The 16,050-nt window shown below is 48.3% G+C and overlaps 1 protein-coding gene and 1 long non-coding RNA gene across 14 annotated transcripts in view; one reads left to right on the forward strand and one right to left on the reverse strand.

The window, feature by feature from the left end:
• Positions 1–898: 898 nt before the first annotated feature.
• On the reverse strand, positions 899–3,457 carry LOC140704743 (uncharacterized). Its single transcript, XR_012084139.2, has 2 exons — positions 1,454–3,457; positions 899–1,210 (listed from the first exon to the last, which is right to left on the reverse strand). It is a non-coding gene; the product is annotated as an uncharacterized LOC140704743 (long non-coding RNA).
• Positions 3,458–3,839: 382 nt separating this feature from the next.
• Positions 3,840–16,050, forward strand: part of NFIX (nuclear factor I X) — a 291,019-nt gene continuing 278,808 nt past the window's right edge. For 10 of the 13 annotated variants that reach the window (XM_078386629.1, XM_020791599.3, XM_072991580.2 and 7 more), the window contains exon 1: positions 12,834–14,563. The gene's annotated coding sequence lies outside the window, so the exon portion shown is untranslated. Of the gene's footprint in view, positions 3,971–4,824; positions 4,947–5,243; positions 5,384–12,833; positions 14,564–16,050 lie in introns of those variants that run through there. The other 3 variants (XM_020791600.3, XM_020791602.3, XM_020791601.3) reach the window with 3 other exon arrangements.

Genomic DNA, 16,050 nt, shown 5'->3' on the forward strand with positions numbered 1-16,050 from the left:
CTAGGAAGACGGTGTGTTCGTCTTATTTAGGGGGAAAGCGAGCCGGGAGACCTGGAACGAGCTTCTCTCCGTGGCTTTGAGTTGCTGGCAAGGCGATCCTAGGTGTATGCAGGGGAGGTGGCGGCGAAGAAGGAGCCCCTCGCCTTGCAGGAGGCGTCCTTCCCTCCCTAAGACGTGGCGGGGTGAGGAGGCGCACAGGCGGCAGGCTCTGCCTTAACAGCCTGGGATCGGGACCCGCCGGAAAAGTTGTCCCCCGACTGCCCAGGGAGGAAGGCGGAGCCCGGCCTCGGCCGCAGGTGTGTCTGCTGGTGCCTTCAGCCCCCCCCCCGCCCTTGCTGGCCCCTCCATCGGCGGCCGTACGAAAAGAACCCCCAAATTTTGTGGATGATGATGAACATAAGAATAAGAATAGGTGCCACGGGGCAGAAGAAGCCAGAGCACCGAACGGCTAATTTTTGAAAGCAGTCTGACTAGAAATCAAAACCGGTAAAAGGAGGAGAAACAAGAAACCGGGGGAAATCTGTTGCTGAGGGTAAATAGCGGGCGTCCATCGGCTCAACGCGCGACGCTCGGCTTTTCCCAGAGCAAGCACGACTTTCTACCCCAGGCTGATCGTGTGGAAGCGTCCTCGGGAAGCATGGGCGCCTCTTTTAGCAGCCGTCGAATTCAATCCGTTCGCTAGATACTTAATAAAGTATCGTCATAGCGGTTGTTGCGCTTCCTGAAATTCAAAACCCAGTGATTTTGCAAATGTAATCTCACCCGCTAAGTTTTAGGATCCGACCCCTAGTTTTCAGGCTTGACCCTTTTCATCCTCCCACATGCACCAGCGAAGCTGAGAAACAAGAAGCGCAATACTGTATAATAATAAGAGGAAGACGAGGAAGGCAAGCAGTGATAGTTATATTTTTAAAGTTTAATTTATTTTCTTTTGCAAGCAAGCAAAGGATAAGGAAAGACAGTCGCGTGCAATCGTACGAAAGATCTTGACTCTATCAAGCCAGAGATATTTCAAGAGAAAAATATAAAGACTTTCCGAACAAAGTTTCGCTTTATTTGTTTTCTGTTTCCACACGCGGAAATTTACTCGATCCACACCCTCTCCTCCTTTTCTAAGCGGCTCGTGTCGAGGGCTGGGGAGGGGAAATCACCGCAGATTGATAGACTGATCACATTGTTACTTGACGAGGGGCTAACGTGCAGAGCGGACCTGTGGAGGTTCAAGGTTGAAGTCTGAGTTCAACGGGATTTACTCGCCAGGAAGCAACTGTGTCCGCCAAGGACGGCCGTCGAAATGGCGCGACCCCGCCGGCTCGCCCGCTCAAGGGCCCAGAACTGGCCGGCGAGCCGCTCGACGGGACCCTTCCCACGAGACGCAGCATTAGGGGCGAGCACAGCTGGGCGCCTCTCGCTTCCTTTCCCTCCCTCTCTTCCCCCCCCATGAGTCACCTGCCTTGATTAGCATATTCCCCACGTGACGGAGTTTGCCGCGGTGCGGTGGCTTTGCTGCTGCGAAGCCTCGCCCGAAGCGCGGGAGAAGCGGCGGCGGCGGCGGCACCCCGTTCTCGGCGCAAAGGGCGGACGAAGCGGGTGGGAGAGGCTCGACGTCGTTGGAAAAGCGGGGAGGAGGTCGAGTGCAGCACCCCCACCCCCGAAGTCCTCGGCTTGGTCATTCCCGGGCTGTGGCCCACTTGCCTCATTCCCCCCCCCCCCCGCTCGCCTCACAAGCACACACACACAATTCTGAGGAGGAGGTTGCTTGTGGCTGCCAGCCAGGCGGAGCATCTCCGCTCCTTGCTCCGCCGGGTCCGGGAAAGGCGCGAGGCTGGCGAGAAGGCGGCCTTGACTGCCTCCCTCTCCTTCCACCACCACCCCCCGACTCTCCCGCCTGAACTGCTCTCTCTCGTGGCCTCCACAGTCGTTGCTTTCCGGCCGCCCGGTCAAGAAAGCAATCCATCCATCAGTACAAATGTGGCGGGGTGTGTGTGTGCGTGTGTGGCGACGGGGAAAGGGCGTCGTGCGTAGTAGACGCTGGATCACGAAGCCAAGGGAAGGTGGCGGAGGGAGCCGACGGCTCTCCGCTCTGGCCTCTCTCGTGCGGCGCAGGACGTGTGTGTGTGTGTGTGTGTGGTGGAGTGAACCCGAGTCCCCCTCGTTGCTCGTTAGGAGGAGAAAAAGCGTGGCGCAAAATGTGTTGCCACCCAACGCCCCCCGCCAGCAATATGGACAGGCTGGGAGAGAAAGGACGGTGTGGGTGGGTGTCTGCGTGCGTGTGATGTTCGCCTTTAAAACGGGAGTATTCCAGAACACACACACCCCTTCCAGTTTGTTTGTTTGTTTCTTCGGTGAGGGGAAAGCTGCCACGTGGGGAATACACTGACGGCCCGGGAGTCCAAAGGGCCGGCCTTGCTTTGTTGGGCAGAGAACGTGGCGGGGGGAGCGGGCGGGAGGGCGGGCGCCGGGGGAGCTCGTGCGCTTCGCCGAATTTTGGCTTAAAACTTTTTCTTCTTTCATTTATTTTTTGATACGCGACAAAATTATGAAATCCCACCCTCGTCCCACCCCAGCGGGGAAGGGAGGGGGAAAGAGAAGCCCAAACCACGAGGGCAGTTTGGGTGTCTGCCACTCGTTGAGCCGGGAGTCCGCAAACGAGGCCAGGGGATGCAGGCGGCGGCGGGCCGCCTTCCCGCCGACCTTTCCGGCGCCCGGGTCACCCCCCTCGGTCACCACCGTCCCTTTGCAGCCGCTGCCGCCGCGGCTCTTGAGCCAGCCCTGCCCGCCGCCTTCCTTTCCCCTTTCCTTTCCCCTCGAGGAAAAACTCCGCGCCGCTCCCCTCGTTCTCTTTCCAGTTCCCCATTTCCCTTCCTTCCTTTCCAATTCGACATAGCGGGAGAGGCCGCCCGCTCGCCTGCCTGCCTGCCTGCCTGCCTGGCACCTTCCCGGCCTGCTTTCTCCGCCCGCCTCCTCAGCTCCGCGGCCCCTTCCTTTTTTCCTCGAAGCGCTTTCCGGGCTGAAGTGGAAGGCGGCGGCCGTGGCTAGCCGAGCCTTTCCCAGTGGGAAGCGAGGCCCCTTCACGCCCTTGGCGGGAGTCTCTCGGTCTCCCCGTCCGCTCTCACGCCCCTGCACGGAGTAGGGAAGCCGCGGGCCGGGCCAGTCAGTCAGTCAGTCAGTCAGTCGGTCAGTCGACAGGCGGGAAGGGGTTGGCGGGTGAGCGAGGGCGCTCAAGCAGAAGCAAATGGCAGTCGCGCGCGCGGTCCCGAAGGAGGCAAACGCCTTTGGGAGCCCCCAAACTCACAAAGCGGCTCCACATCCAGGTCTCTCTCTCTCTCTCTCTCTTTCTCTCTGCCTGCCTATTACACTCCGTCCCCCTTCCGCGCGCCCCGTCTCTTTCTCTCTCTCTCTCTCCCCCCCCCGCTCTGTGTGCCACCCTCCCCTCCATACTAAAGTGCACCGCTCCAGCTTGGAAGTGTTGCAAATCGGGCGGCACAGAAGGTGGCATTTCTCCAGTCTTTGGAGGCCAATCTCTTTCCAAGTCAAGCAGCCGCTCGAGTAAAACACGATCCAAGCGGGAAACTCGGCGAGCCCAGACGCAGCCGACGAGCGCGGGGCTTGCCTGCCTGCCTGCCTGCCTGCTCTCTCTCTCTCCCCGCGCCGGGCGCAGTCTCGCCGATCTTGCCGGGAGGCGCTTGGCCCCGCTTGCTTGCGCCGCGACGGACTCCGCGGCCCTCTCTCGCCCGCTCTCCGGCTTGGGGCCTCCGGCGAGCCCCCAGGTTGTGCCTCCTTGTGCTCGGCGGCGGCAGCAAGAAGTCGAAGGGTTTGTGGAGAGAGCGAGAGGGGATCGCGTTGTCCTCCTGCTCTCGGCGGTGCTTTTCGCGTTGCTTCCCCCCCCTTTTTTTTTCTTTTTTCTTTTCGGTCTGAGGAAAAAAAAATTGGGATTCTGATGTTTGGCCAAATTCTCTTCACCGTCATGGTACGTGCCGTGGAAATCAATAATTTCCTCTCTGATTAATACTTTCCCTCCAAAGCAGCGGCGGACAATCCCGCCTTTGTGCTCGGCCTGCCAGGCCGCCGCCGCCTCCTCCTCCTCCTCCTCCCGTAGCTTCGACTTTGCAAAGAAGCAGACAAAATGAGAGACTTATTCGGAGCGGGGGGGGGGGAGACGCTAAATTCGAGCGGGAGCTTAATTAGCAGTAATAATAGTAGTAGCAACAGCAGAAGGGCGAGGGCCGCGGCCGGGTCGGAGGGGCTGTTGCTCTCAGGAATAGAAGCAGCAGCTCAGGAGACAAAGAGCCAATGATGATCGGTGGGAGTCGGATCCCAGGTTTGGGGATCCCCCCCCCATTTGGGCGAGAGGCGAGGGGGAGAGCCAGACTTCAGGATCCCCACCCCACCCCGAAAAACGCAGGCGCTGCGTCTCGGGGCAAGAAAGTTTTGGGGTACCTGGCGCCTGCTTGTCTTCTCCCGCCCCGTGCCTGACTTTTGTCTGAACGTGCCTCGAAGGACTGGCACCACCTCGCGAGTTTGGTCACCTGTGCCCACAGGGCTCAGGGTGGTGGTGGTGCCCGAGGGTCGCCCACGGGCACGACCCGTCCATCTTGGCCAAGGTGCCCAGGACGGCTAGGCTCTTAGGCCGGGCTTGCCCCACCAGCCTGGCTCTGTCGGTGGACGGGGGCTCGTGGGGTGTTGCAATTGCCGCCCTCCGCATCCTAGTTCTCATCATCTCCATCCCTTTATTATCTTCAGCGTCATTTTACGACCTCCACCTCCACTCCTATTACTGTTATTTCACTTTTTATAGCACTTCATAGGCGGAGAGATTCTAGGAGAGGGTGAGTGAGAGTGAAGCCCCTGCCCGGAGGAGCTTGCAGTTCGACAGGGCGACAAAGACGAGGGAGGGGAGCGGGCAGGGCAGGGCAGGACCGGACCCGGCACAGGCTCCCTCGCGGGTATGTTTCGGGTGTGTGTGTGTGTGTGTATGTGAGTGACAGCCCACCTACCATCCAGCGTTGGTGGCATTCCTTAACCACTGATTTCGACTGGGCCGGTCTGTGATTGTTGTCGCCACCAGCGAGACTTCTCTAATTAATTGAAACCGGTGCATCCCGTTTGAAGTTGGAGGAGCGGCGGTCAGTGCGATCCTTTGAGGTCGTCTTTGAAACGCCTTTTGAATCTCTCTCTCTCTCACACACACACACACACACACACACACACAAAGCGCCCCCCCCACCGCTCTTCTTTCTTTGACCAGCCTTCCTGCCAAAAAACCAAACAGCGCGAGAGGCCGCACGAAGCGGTGCGGAGATAAAGTCCAGAACCGTCTCTTGGGGCAATTCCAAGAGATCATTCCAAACTGTTTGTGCGTCTCACTGCAACCGAGTGAAAAGTAAGGATCTCTTTAAAAGGGAACCGGGGAGGGGGCGAGGAGGGAGAGAGAAATAGTACAGTATCCTGTTATTTGTAGCCTCTCCGTCATTTGCAGCGGGCGACAAGGGCCGGATTTTGAAGGCAAAAAATTGTGCTTGTTATAAGTGTGTGTAAAAGTGTAACTGCGGAGGGGGGGGATACCGATAATCGGAGCTTCTGAAGGATACGGAAGGCTTAGCCAGGACTCAGAACCTGGTGGGAAGTTCTCCTGCGCAAAAATCGGGGAGCCGGCGCAAAAGATGCTGGCGCAGAAGACTTCCGCCTAGGCAGATGGTGGCCCCGAAGTGCGGAATGTGCCGCGCTTTTCCACCAACGGGAAGGTTCTCCTGAGTTCTGCTGGCGCCTTGCCAGCGCTGGATGATCTGCAGAAAACGTTTTAATTTTATTGCACAAGGTGTTTAAAACCCTTCTTCGGAGTGTGGCTTATTCTGGCCGGGGGGAGGGAAGGGAAAGATTTCCCCCTAAAACGGACGGTTTGGGGTTCTGGTTTTTTGTTTTTTTTAAGACCCTCCTTTTTATAAAACGACCTTGCAACTTTCTTTTAAAAACACAGAACTCTGTATTTTAGCTTCTTTCTTTCATCCGTATGTAGATAAATACATATATCCAGAAAGACAGCAAAAAATACATTTTAAAAAGAGGAAAGTTGCAATACATAGGCATCTATGTGTATATAAAATGAAATTAAAACAATTGCAGGCAGGCAGGCTGAACCCTGGAGGAGGTACCGCTAACATTCTGTTTGCTTTTCTCGCAAAGAAATAAAACAGTGTTGAGAACTATTGGAACAGCTGAATTAAATTCCTTTTTTTCCCCCAGTTCAGCTTGGAAGACCAAACGTCTTCAAACCTTAATGGGGAGATATCATAGGCCAGATCAGCACCACCTGGAAGGCTGTGTGTGCATTGGTATGGACCACTCAATAGATCTAGATAAGCAAACTATGCTTCTAGAACCCTTGTGGTGTGGAAGCCAAACTACAGTTATTGTAAGTTCCCCCTCCCCCCCTTTTAATTGCAAGCCCTCTGAGAACTCGCCCGTCCACAAAACCCTTGCTAAATTCTTGCTCAGGGCATGGGAGCATTCTGCTTTCACACAAGAGGAAGGAGTCAACAGAGGTAGCCCCTCTGTGAGTTCCCACTTGTGGGATTCCTGACCAAAGAAACGAAGGGCAGCCATCTGCTTGAGCTTCCGTGTAGGGCTTTACCGTGTCAAAAAACACACACACACGGGAGGATAGTTCCATCATGGCTGTAACTTAGGCATGTTTGCCCAACCAGATTCCTTCAGCTTTACTCCCAAGGAAGGCATGCACGTCCAGAGATTTGGGACTCCATGTTGAAACTGAGCCTGTAGCGGAGAGGTAGGCAACATCTGTTTCAAATGTTCCCAAGACTACAATTCTTTTGGTCACTCATATGCTGACTGGGGCTGATGGGAGAGTAACAATTAAACCAGCCTTGTTGTAGAGTGATGGTTCAAACATCCCATTCCCAGGTGGCCCCTTCCCTCTTAGGGACTTGAAAAATGTTACAGAGGAATCCCAGCTTTAGACTGAAGGAAGGACTGCAGTTCTGGGGATGCTGCAGCATCTCAGTGTCATCCTTCATCCATTGTGAGCAGTTCCTATTTGTTGGCAGTGAAGCAGAAATAGAAACTAAGATGCTGGGAGTGTAGAGGTGTCCATTTGGATGAGGAAGAAAAAGCCTCACCTTTGACCCTGCCAGTAGGACATGACTGGTAGCTTTGTGTTGTGAAAGTTTGGTTCAGATGGCATATGTGTATACAGTACTTGGGCAAGAGAACTGATTGACCATGATTTATCGAGGAAGGCTGCCTACTTGAACAACTTGCTGCTCGGTGGTTGAGCCTTGAAAGACAAGTGGACTCATATTCCCAGGACAAATATAAATCAGGAGCAATTGTGTGGGCATCATGATTATTAATAATAATCACCCTGCAGCTGTAACCTTGGGCGCTGACTGAGAACAGTACTTTTTGCACACATCTGCTTGGGACATCTTCATTATCATTATTAATCAACGTCTTGATTTATTAATCATTGTTTGCTAGTAGAAATCCATAGTTACATAGCGCAGGCCTTGCTGTTAGCAGACACATTGCCACATCTGCTGTTGACTTTGGTGGTGGAGAAGCCAGCAAAACATAGTACAACTCTGTGAAGTGCAGAAGGACTTGTTTGAAGCTGCATACCAGTTGGTGCAAAAAATGGTAGACTCTGACTCACTCTGATGAGTGTCAGTAAATGTGAAAAGACAGCAAACTTGCACTTGAGTTGGGTTTTCTATTTTTGGAAAAAATGACTTGTACGAAATCTGTGATGTGTCCTCCAAGCTTTAAAGCCGAGGAAATCGCTCTTTAATTGAGCAGGATGTCGGGTGGGGGTTGGGGGAAATAGGCAGCCACTCAGGCTAGGGTGTGTACTTCATCCTCATTTCTAAAAATCTGCTAAAAGGAGGGGTCAAAAAGCCCCCCCATATGTCTCTAGAATTTCCCGCCTCTATTCCAAGGTCATTCAAGGGGAGCATCGCTGAGGGCTGAATGGATCTCTCAACCTGGATTCCTAGAAGGAATGCTGGCTGATTTGAGTTAGTATCAGCTCATCTGAAATTAGTTGCAATAAATGGTTTAAATTATTTTACTTTTAATGATGTCTGATAGTCTTTTCTTACCAGGACATGAGCCTCCAGAAAGAGATGTGGATGGGACAGAAAGTGTTACTTCCTGAACCTATGTTGACGTGCCCTTCTGTGCCATCGAAAAGGATCCTGTGAAAGTTCCTTTTGGATGCCGCAGTGTATGTTTCTTGGAGCCGACATGTGTATGTGAGACGCTGTACGCGTGTGCTTGTTTTCTGCAGAATGTCATATCTGAGAGGATGATTCTGCAGCAATACTGACTTGACACTAGGGTTAACTTTACCCATCTGTTATTTTCTGTTTGTATATTCTGTGATTGTTGCTGTGGGCCTCAGCCCGCTTGCAACTGGTAGCAAGTCCCACATAAAACCCATAACATCATGTTTAGGAAACACATGAACAATTCCTGTGTCTCTCTCTCTCTCTCCCCCCCCCACCTTTATTTGAAACATAGCCTTGGGTACTGCTATCACAAGCAGAAGGGCAACAAAGGAGAGGTTTGTTTGGCTTCCTTCTTCTTCAGATTTGCCTCCCTATCCCCAAGCTGGTTGATATCTTAAGCATAGGGGGAGAGAGAGAGAGAGAAAATGGTATTTATTTTCTCCCCTCCCCTTCCTAATAGAAAGCAACTGTTGGGGGGCTATTTTGATGAGGGAAAAAACAGGGAAGGGGAGACAGTTAAGCAGTTCATCCCCACCAGTTATGCACTCAAATGGGAGTCTTCCTATGTATGTATGTATGTATGTATGTATGTATGTATGTATGTATGTATGTATGTATGTATGTATGTATGTATGTATGTATGTATGTATGTATGTATGTATGTATGTATGTATGTATGTATGTATGTATGTATGTATGTATGTATGTATGTATGTATGTATGTGGTTGGCTGGCTGGCTGGCTGGCTGGCTGGTTGGTTGGTTGGTTGGTTGGTTGGTTGGTTGGTTTTTAAATCCAAATATTCAGCTCACAAAGTTCATTCCTATCCCGTGTAATCTCTACTTTGGCCATTACTATGTGTAGGATCAAAGTGTCAGGCACAATTTAGGATGAATGGCTGCCTAACCTCTTGACAGCAAAAGCCTGAGGCGCAACCCTGCGTGGAGCTTGCTTGTGGTGAAGCAGTGAGCCGGAGGCAGTGGAGGATGGCCTGTCTCAATGGACAGCATCTTGGTGCTTCTTTCTGTACCTTAGTTGCTTGACACTGTGCCTGCATGACTGGAACCCAGCAGAGTCAGCTCAACCACCAGGTAAAGCTGAGCTGGGAAAAGCATGGGAGATATAGTTCAGAAGTCATGGTCCCAAGCTGTGAAGCCTCTGTACAAGGCAGCAGGTTTGGGGCAGCAAATTGTTACTTCTTTGATTTATTCATGTTTGATTTTCAGTGGCAGAGTTGAGATGTTCTTTCTGTGCCAAAATACGATAAAAATAGGTTTTGGTTGGTTGAAATATATTGGCAGCAGGGCGGGGGGGGGGGGGAGAGATAAATTTGCCCTGCCTTAGTCAGTAAATATCTTGGCCTGGTTTTGGAAATGGGGCCCAGAGCAGCTGAAGGGGTGTGAAGAAGTAAGCATTTTTAGGAGAAAGAGGGCTCATAGACTTGGGAAGGGATGATTCTCTCTAGAGAGGTTCCCCAAGATGCTGTTAGCTGTTGGGGTTCTGACTCCCCAAGTAAGTGCCAAGCCTTTCAGCTGTTCAGCCAGCCCCTGGGCGTGTGCATTCCAGTGGGAGCTAAGCCCCATGAAGCTGAATGGGGCTGAAATTTCAGCCACACTCCAATGTTAGTGTGGCTGAGATTTCAGCTTGAATGACACATGTGTGCTCATAATGGGTGTGTGGAGTTTGGCTTGGGAAGTGAGTACATTTCATGGTGAGTGCCGGGAAGAGGCAGACCTGAGTCACTGGATACTTTCTCTAAAGCCAAGAATTTTCATTTTAAAACTGGAACATCTGAAACTTGGTCTTGTCCTTGAGCTATCCCCCCACATCTGTATATGTAAGTGCATAAGGGAGTTGAATCCACAGAGAGAGAGAGAGAGAGAAGCTTCTTCTGGCAAAAGCACTAAAAGTCCTAGGGGTCTTTAATTCATGCTGACAGGAAGCTTCTTAGTAAGTTTCCCAAAATTACACAAGGAAAACATCTCCCTTTCCTTCCCCCTTTGGTTGGAATTAGTGTATTCAAAGGAAGCAAAGTTGAAGAAATCTGCCATAATCTCAATAAACAGGGCACCAAAGAAGTCCTTTCAGAATAGATTGGGATGACAAATAAATTCCCAAGAAGGAGGAGGAGGAGAAAAGCTGTTGTCTCCCTTTGAGAAGGCAGCTGTGGTGGGTCATCACTCTGTGGGGACATTTAGGCCTGTTGTGGTAAGCTCATCTGGGTAGCTGGTGATTTGCTGTAAGCAGGACAGGAAGAAGAACAGGAGGGCCACATTCTTCTTACCTGGCCTGGTCCTGTATAATTATCTATGGTCCTTGCGTAGACCTGCTCTGGCAGGGCTTGGTTTATAGTTCTCCTGGCTGCTGGTTACTTTGACTTCATCAAAGCTAGGTGGGACAAATCTGTTACTGGTCCTGCCACCCAGGAAGCTGAACTGGTGAGCACACAAGACAGGTTGTTGTTGTTTTTCTTCTGTAGTAGCAAAAGCAACTGTAGAATTCTTTCCTGTGGGAAGTTAGGCTGGATCTGTCCTTGCCGAGCTACTGGTATGATGTTAAAATTATATTATTGTTCCTAGTCTTGGGTTGGTAAAACTGGTTTTTAAAGTAGATTTTAATCCATTTTGGGGAGAAAAATAGATACCTTGTTGTGCATTGCTTTAAGGGCTTTGGTGAGCCCAACTGCCATTTTGAACAAGATGAAGCAAATTTGCAAACAAGCAAACCAAACACCCTGTCCAGACTGTTGCTCCCAAGAGGGCCCAAACCACAATAATTACCTATCATCTGAGACAAAAGAACACAGCTAGAACAGAATTAGATCTTTCCTGGGCAGAATGAGTGTGTAAACACCTAAAGTTTGTATGGTTTGTTTGTTTGTTTATTTATTTATTTATTTATTTATTTAAAATATTTTTACCTTCCCTTTCCCCTTAAAAAGGACCCAAAGTACAGTAACTTATATCATTCAAAGACAGCATTTTGAAGCTAACAACAGTGAGTAATCAATTACTAAAAAGGATCAAACAAACACCATATTAAAAAACATGAACAACACCAAATCATATCCTAAGTAGTATAGTACAACAATCCATTTAAGAACCTTTCAGGTATCCAGTCACTTAGGGAAAGCTTGCCTGAAGAGAAAGGTCTTTGCCTACTTGTGGAAGGACAACAAAGTCGGAGCCAGCCTGGCCTCCAGTGGGAGGGAGTTCCAATGTCTCGGAACAGCAACAGATAAGGAACTCTTCCATGTCCCCACCTGTGAAGGAGCAGACTGAGAGGCCTGATGATCTTAACACTCAAGCAGGCTCATAAAGGGAGATGAGATCCTTGAGATAGTTTGGACCCAAGCCATTTAGAGCATTACAGCGGTGCCTCGCATAGCGAGGTTAATCAGTTCTGGATTAACCCTCGCTATGTGAAAACATCGCTGAACGGATCAAGAAAACCCATATAAAACTATTAAACATAGTTTAATGCGTTCCAAATGGGCCGAAAACTCACAGTTCAGAGATGTTTTCCTATGGCCGGCAGCCATTTTCGCGCCCTCCCCTCGCTTACCGAGGGCGTGAAAACACTGCGCGCGGCCATTTTGGGGCTTCCGGCAGCCATTTTGGAGCCACCGAACAGCTGATCCGCGGGTCGCAAAGTGAAGGTCGGTAAGCGAACCGCTTACCGACCATCGCAAAGCGATTTTTGGCCATAGGGGCCATCGGTATGCGATCGCATTTGCGATTGCTGAAACCCCCTCGCTATGCGGATTTGTCGTTCTACGGTGCGCTCGTTAAGCGAGGCACCACTGTATAAGCTGGAACCAGCACTTTGAATTCTGCCTGGAAGCAGATTGGCAGCCAGTGGAGTTGCTGTACCATCGCTTGCTTCAGTCATCACTGTTGCTTGTGAAGAATTAGGAGCCAAGGTAAAGAGGAGATATTGCTACCACCTTGGTAATGAAATTGCCTATCTGGTTGGCTGCGTAGGGCAGGGCTATTTCCTAGGTCATTGGCGGCGAACATTTTTGGGCTCGCGTGCCCAAACTGGGGGAAAAAACAACAGGGGGCAGTGTGCCACGACTGCAGAACCAAAAGTGGCAGTGGCAGAACTGAAAGTGGCAGTGGAAGGGGGAATCCCAGGCACAGAGGGGCCTCGAGACCCCACTCCGGATCCACCGCCAGCACCAGCTGCTCCGGATCCTGACCCGCAACCTGCTCGGCCACCAGCACCGCAGTTGCAGCCGCCTACTCAGGTTTCGCTGCGGGGGGGGGAGTAGCAATCCGGCGACTTATGGCTTGCGTGCCGGCAGAAAGGGCTCCAGGTACCAGCTGTGACACGCGTGCCATAGGTTTGCCATTGCTGTCCTTTCCCCTCCTCAGTTGCTTTATTATTATTATTATTATTATTATTATTATTATTATTATTATTATTATTATTATTATTATTATTATTATTATTATTATTATTATTATTATTATTATTATTATTATTATTATTACTTCTCAGCATATCCAGTGCATGTGGACAGATCAAAGGGGTAAGCCTAAACATTAGCAGTCAAGTCCTAAAAGTTCACAGATAAGATGGCACATTTGCAAAATTATAGATTTTTGAATTTCAGAAAGCAAATTAGCAGTTCTTGGCAATTATTATAAATTGGCAGCTAAATTGTAGTTCTTATTGTTGTTTCTTGTGTACTCATTTTTTTTATTGCAAATGAACCTGGAGACCTATTGTCAGGCAGAAGGGTGGAATATAAATATTGAAAAATCAAAACAAAATAAAAGAAGGGGAACCAATCTGGAAGAAGTGGCATCCCTGATTTGAATTCCAAGCCACGTTGTTGGGTTAGAATCTCCCTTTGCTTTTATAATGCATTTGAAAGGGGTGGGGAGAACATGTGATGTTATTCATTTATTGATATTTACTATTATTTATTTGTATTTTTATCTTATTCAATCCCAGATGATATGAGAGAGTTGTAGCAACAACTGTAGCTCAGTGGTTTAGAAAAAAAACTAGGCAATTGTTAAAGGCTTATCCCACCTGCTCCTTTTCCAGTGTCCTGTAATCTCCCCCCTTCTCCCAATGATTCCGAGGCAAATATCGTATAGCAGGCAGGCTCTCCAATCGCACACATGCTGCCTACATCCCAGCCCCTGAATTCCCTCCTGCCATTTTGAGCTCGTCCAGCTTCCAAACGACATATCATGTGCTATGTGTAGGTATCAAAGCCCGGTGGATAAGTGTCCCAGATGCCCCACTTTTCCGGGCCTTCCTAATATCTAAATTTCTGAATCCCACTGTGCCATACCAGATTTGCCATTCTTGATGATAGGACTTGGTAAGTCACGCCCAGACCATGCCCACAGATTCTGCATAGGTGGTCTTTGTCCTTCTAACAAAGTCGTGTCCTGAGTGGATCCTTTTTGCGATCAACTGCCTTCAGAGGTGCACCATAGTTGCTCTGAATGTGAAGCCTGTAACATGGGGTGAGGAATGGGTACAGAAGAATGATGATGTCCTTGTTCAGAAAGCAAATTGGTTGTGAGGCCCACTACTTCCTCATTACACAAATAGTAAGAATATGTTGTTACTTCCTCTGATAAGAAATTAAATGCTTTCCAAATTTGTCCAGAATTCCTGCTGCTCTTAGAGTAACTCTGTGAATGGTTTCCAAGGGGTTGTTTTCAGATATTTGCTTGTGCACCCTGGCTGAGGTATTTTAAAGAAATAGTCCTGATTTCCAATAAATTATTGATTTTATATTAGCACTTTTGAATTAATGAAACAACAGAAAAAAGAAACAAATTCCCCCCCCCTTTTTAAGAGTGACTGAAAAAGCATTCCTATAATTCTGTGTCTCATATCTACACTAGTTAGCTCTGACAGAGGTGACTGGTGGGGGGGGTTCATATGAAGGAAACCATTTGTTTGAGAGTGAACGTTATATAAGAAATATCAGTTTGAAGCCAGTTTGGTTCCCATAAAACTTGTGTATTTGCGTGTGCATGTGCCTATCCATTTTCAGTACTAAATTTAATGAGGACTCTGTTTTTTTCACTTGCTGCATGAAAGCCACCTCAAAGGACTTTTCAGAGACTGGGACATTTAACACGGTGGAAAACCTCCACACACACACACCCCTTGTTTGCCGCCACTTGGCAATATTTTAGCAACCAGCAGTTTGGAGAATACCAGCGACTTTTTGCGTAGCAGCTTCTGGGTAGAAACAGCTTCCAGCAAATCCAGTCTTTGTTTTTGAATCATAACAGTGTGGTGGTGGAGTCAGCTTGGGAAAGAGGACTCTTTTGGCTCTGGTAAGAAAAGATGATAGATTTTTTTTTAACTTCTGTTTTAAATAAACCAAAGGTATGAAATTTAAGGGCTGATTGATATTAGAAAAATGTCCCTTCGCTTTATATGAGAGGAAGTGCCATTACGTTAGTGAAGTGTTACCTGAGTAATGTAAATTTCTGAGCATGATTAAGTTCAGGTTTTAGTTTTATAGAGATATCAATGTAACACAAATATCTGTATATTTATGTATAACTGGAACATATCTTGATGCATATGTAGAATATTTGTGTCAAATTAATATATGTTATAATTTCTAGAAATTTGTTTCTGAAGTTTTACCTGCAATTATTTTCTCTTTTCATTTTCACATCTAAAATGGCACAAATGAATTTCTCTCCTTTTTCCAGTAAATGTGGGTTTTTTTCAAGTTTATCCTGGAATTTTCCTTCTCTATACCGTGAAATTTGTTTTTGTTATATACACCTAATACTACAGCTTAAATAGATTCCGTTCTCACCCTTGTATCTCCGTATTATTCTTTTATAGATTTTGTTTTAAATTGCCAAATGTGCTCTATTTGAAATGATGTCTTTTTTAAAGAGGGATTTTGTAATATTAGAGGAAGGATATGCTGCCTGAGAGTATCCAAGAGACCCGGAGACCAGAAAGGAATTACCAAAAAACAAACAAACAAACAAAAACCTAAGGGCACAATCCACCAGGAAGCTTGTGGAAATGAATGGGAGGTTGGCAAGGGCTTATTTAGTCGTAGCACATTTTGCTTTCATTTCAAGGCTGGCACCAGAATTATGTGGTAGGATTTTAGACATGTTCTGATTTTTTTTTCTTTTTTTAAGTAATTCTAATTTTAGAGGTAAAGGCAAGCAGACAGTCTTTACCAAGAAGAAATCACAAAGCTAACCACAAGTCATATGGTCGAAATATTGAACAGCCATAATAAATGAGATCCCTCAGCCAAATTCCATGGCTGACTGCAGAAGGCTTTCTAGAGAAAGCTTTAAAGAGGACAAAAGCATTTACATTTACTGGAGCAAAAACAGCAACATTCTAAATACTGGAAGATATTAGCTAGTTAACAATTTTACAATCTCAGAATTATTTTAGATGGGCAAATGTTTGTGCAAATGTCAGAGTGAAGATAGAGCTAGTGATTGAAGGGAGATCCCGGGGAGATTTGAATGGGTCATGGTAAGATCTTCTTTGCCAGTAGCCATATGGCATGAGCCGGGTCTAGGGGTGGCCAGGGTAATCTGAGGAAAAGATCCACAGATTTGAAAACCTGTATTATTGAGCCCTGCATATTTCTCTCTCTCTGTTTTTGCTTCTGACTGAAACATTTGCAAGCTATTTAGGTGTTTCTGAACCTGCCAAAGAGAAATGTAACCTTGGAGTCAAAATACAGTTGTTCTTTTAAAAAGTTTTGGGATTTACCAAATGTGAACTGATGATGGTCTTGAATGGGCGGTGGAGAGAGACCAGTTTCAAA

Source organism: Pogona vitticeps, chromosome 2, assembly GCF_051106095.1.
Source record: "Pogona vitticeps strain Pit_001003342236 chromosome 2, PviZW2.1, whole genome shotgun sequence".
In the NCBI taxonomy this organism is placed as follows: Eukaryota; Metazoa; Chordata; class Lepidosauria; order Squamata; family Agamidae; genus Pogona; species Pogona vitticeps.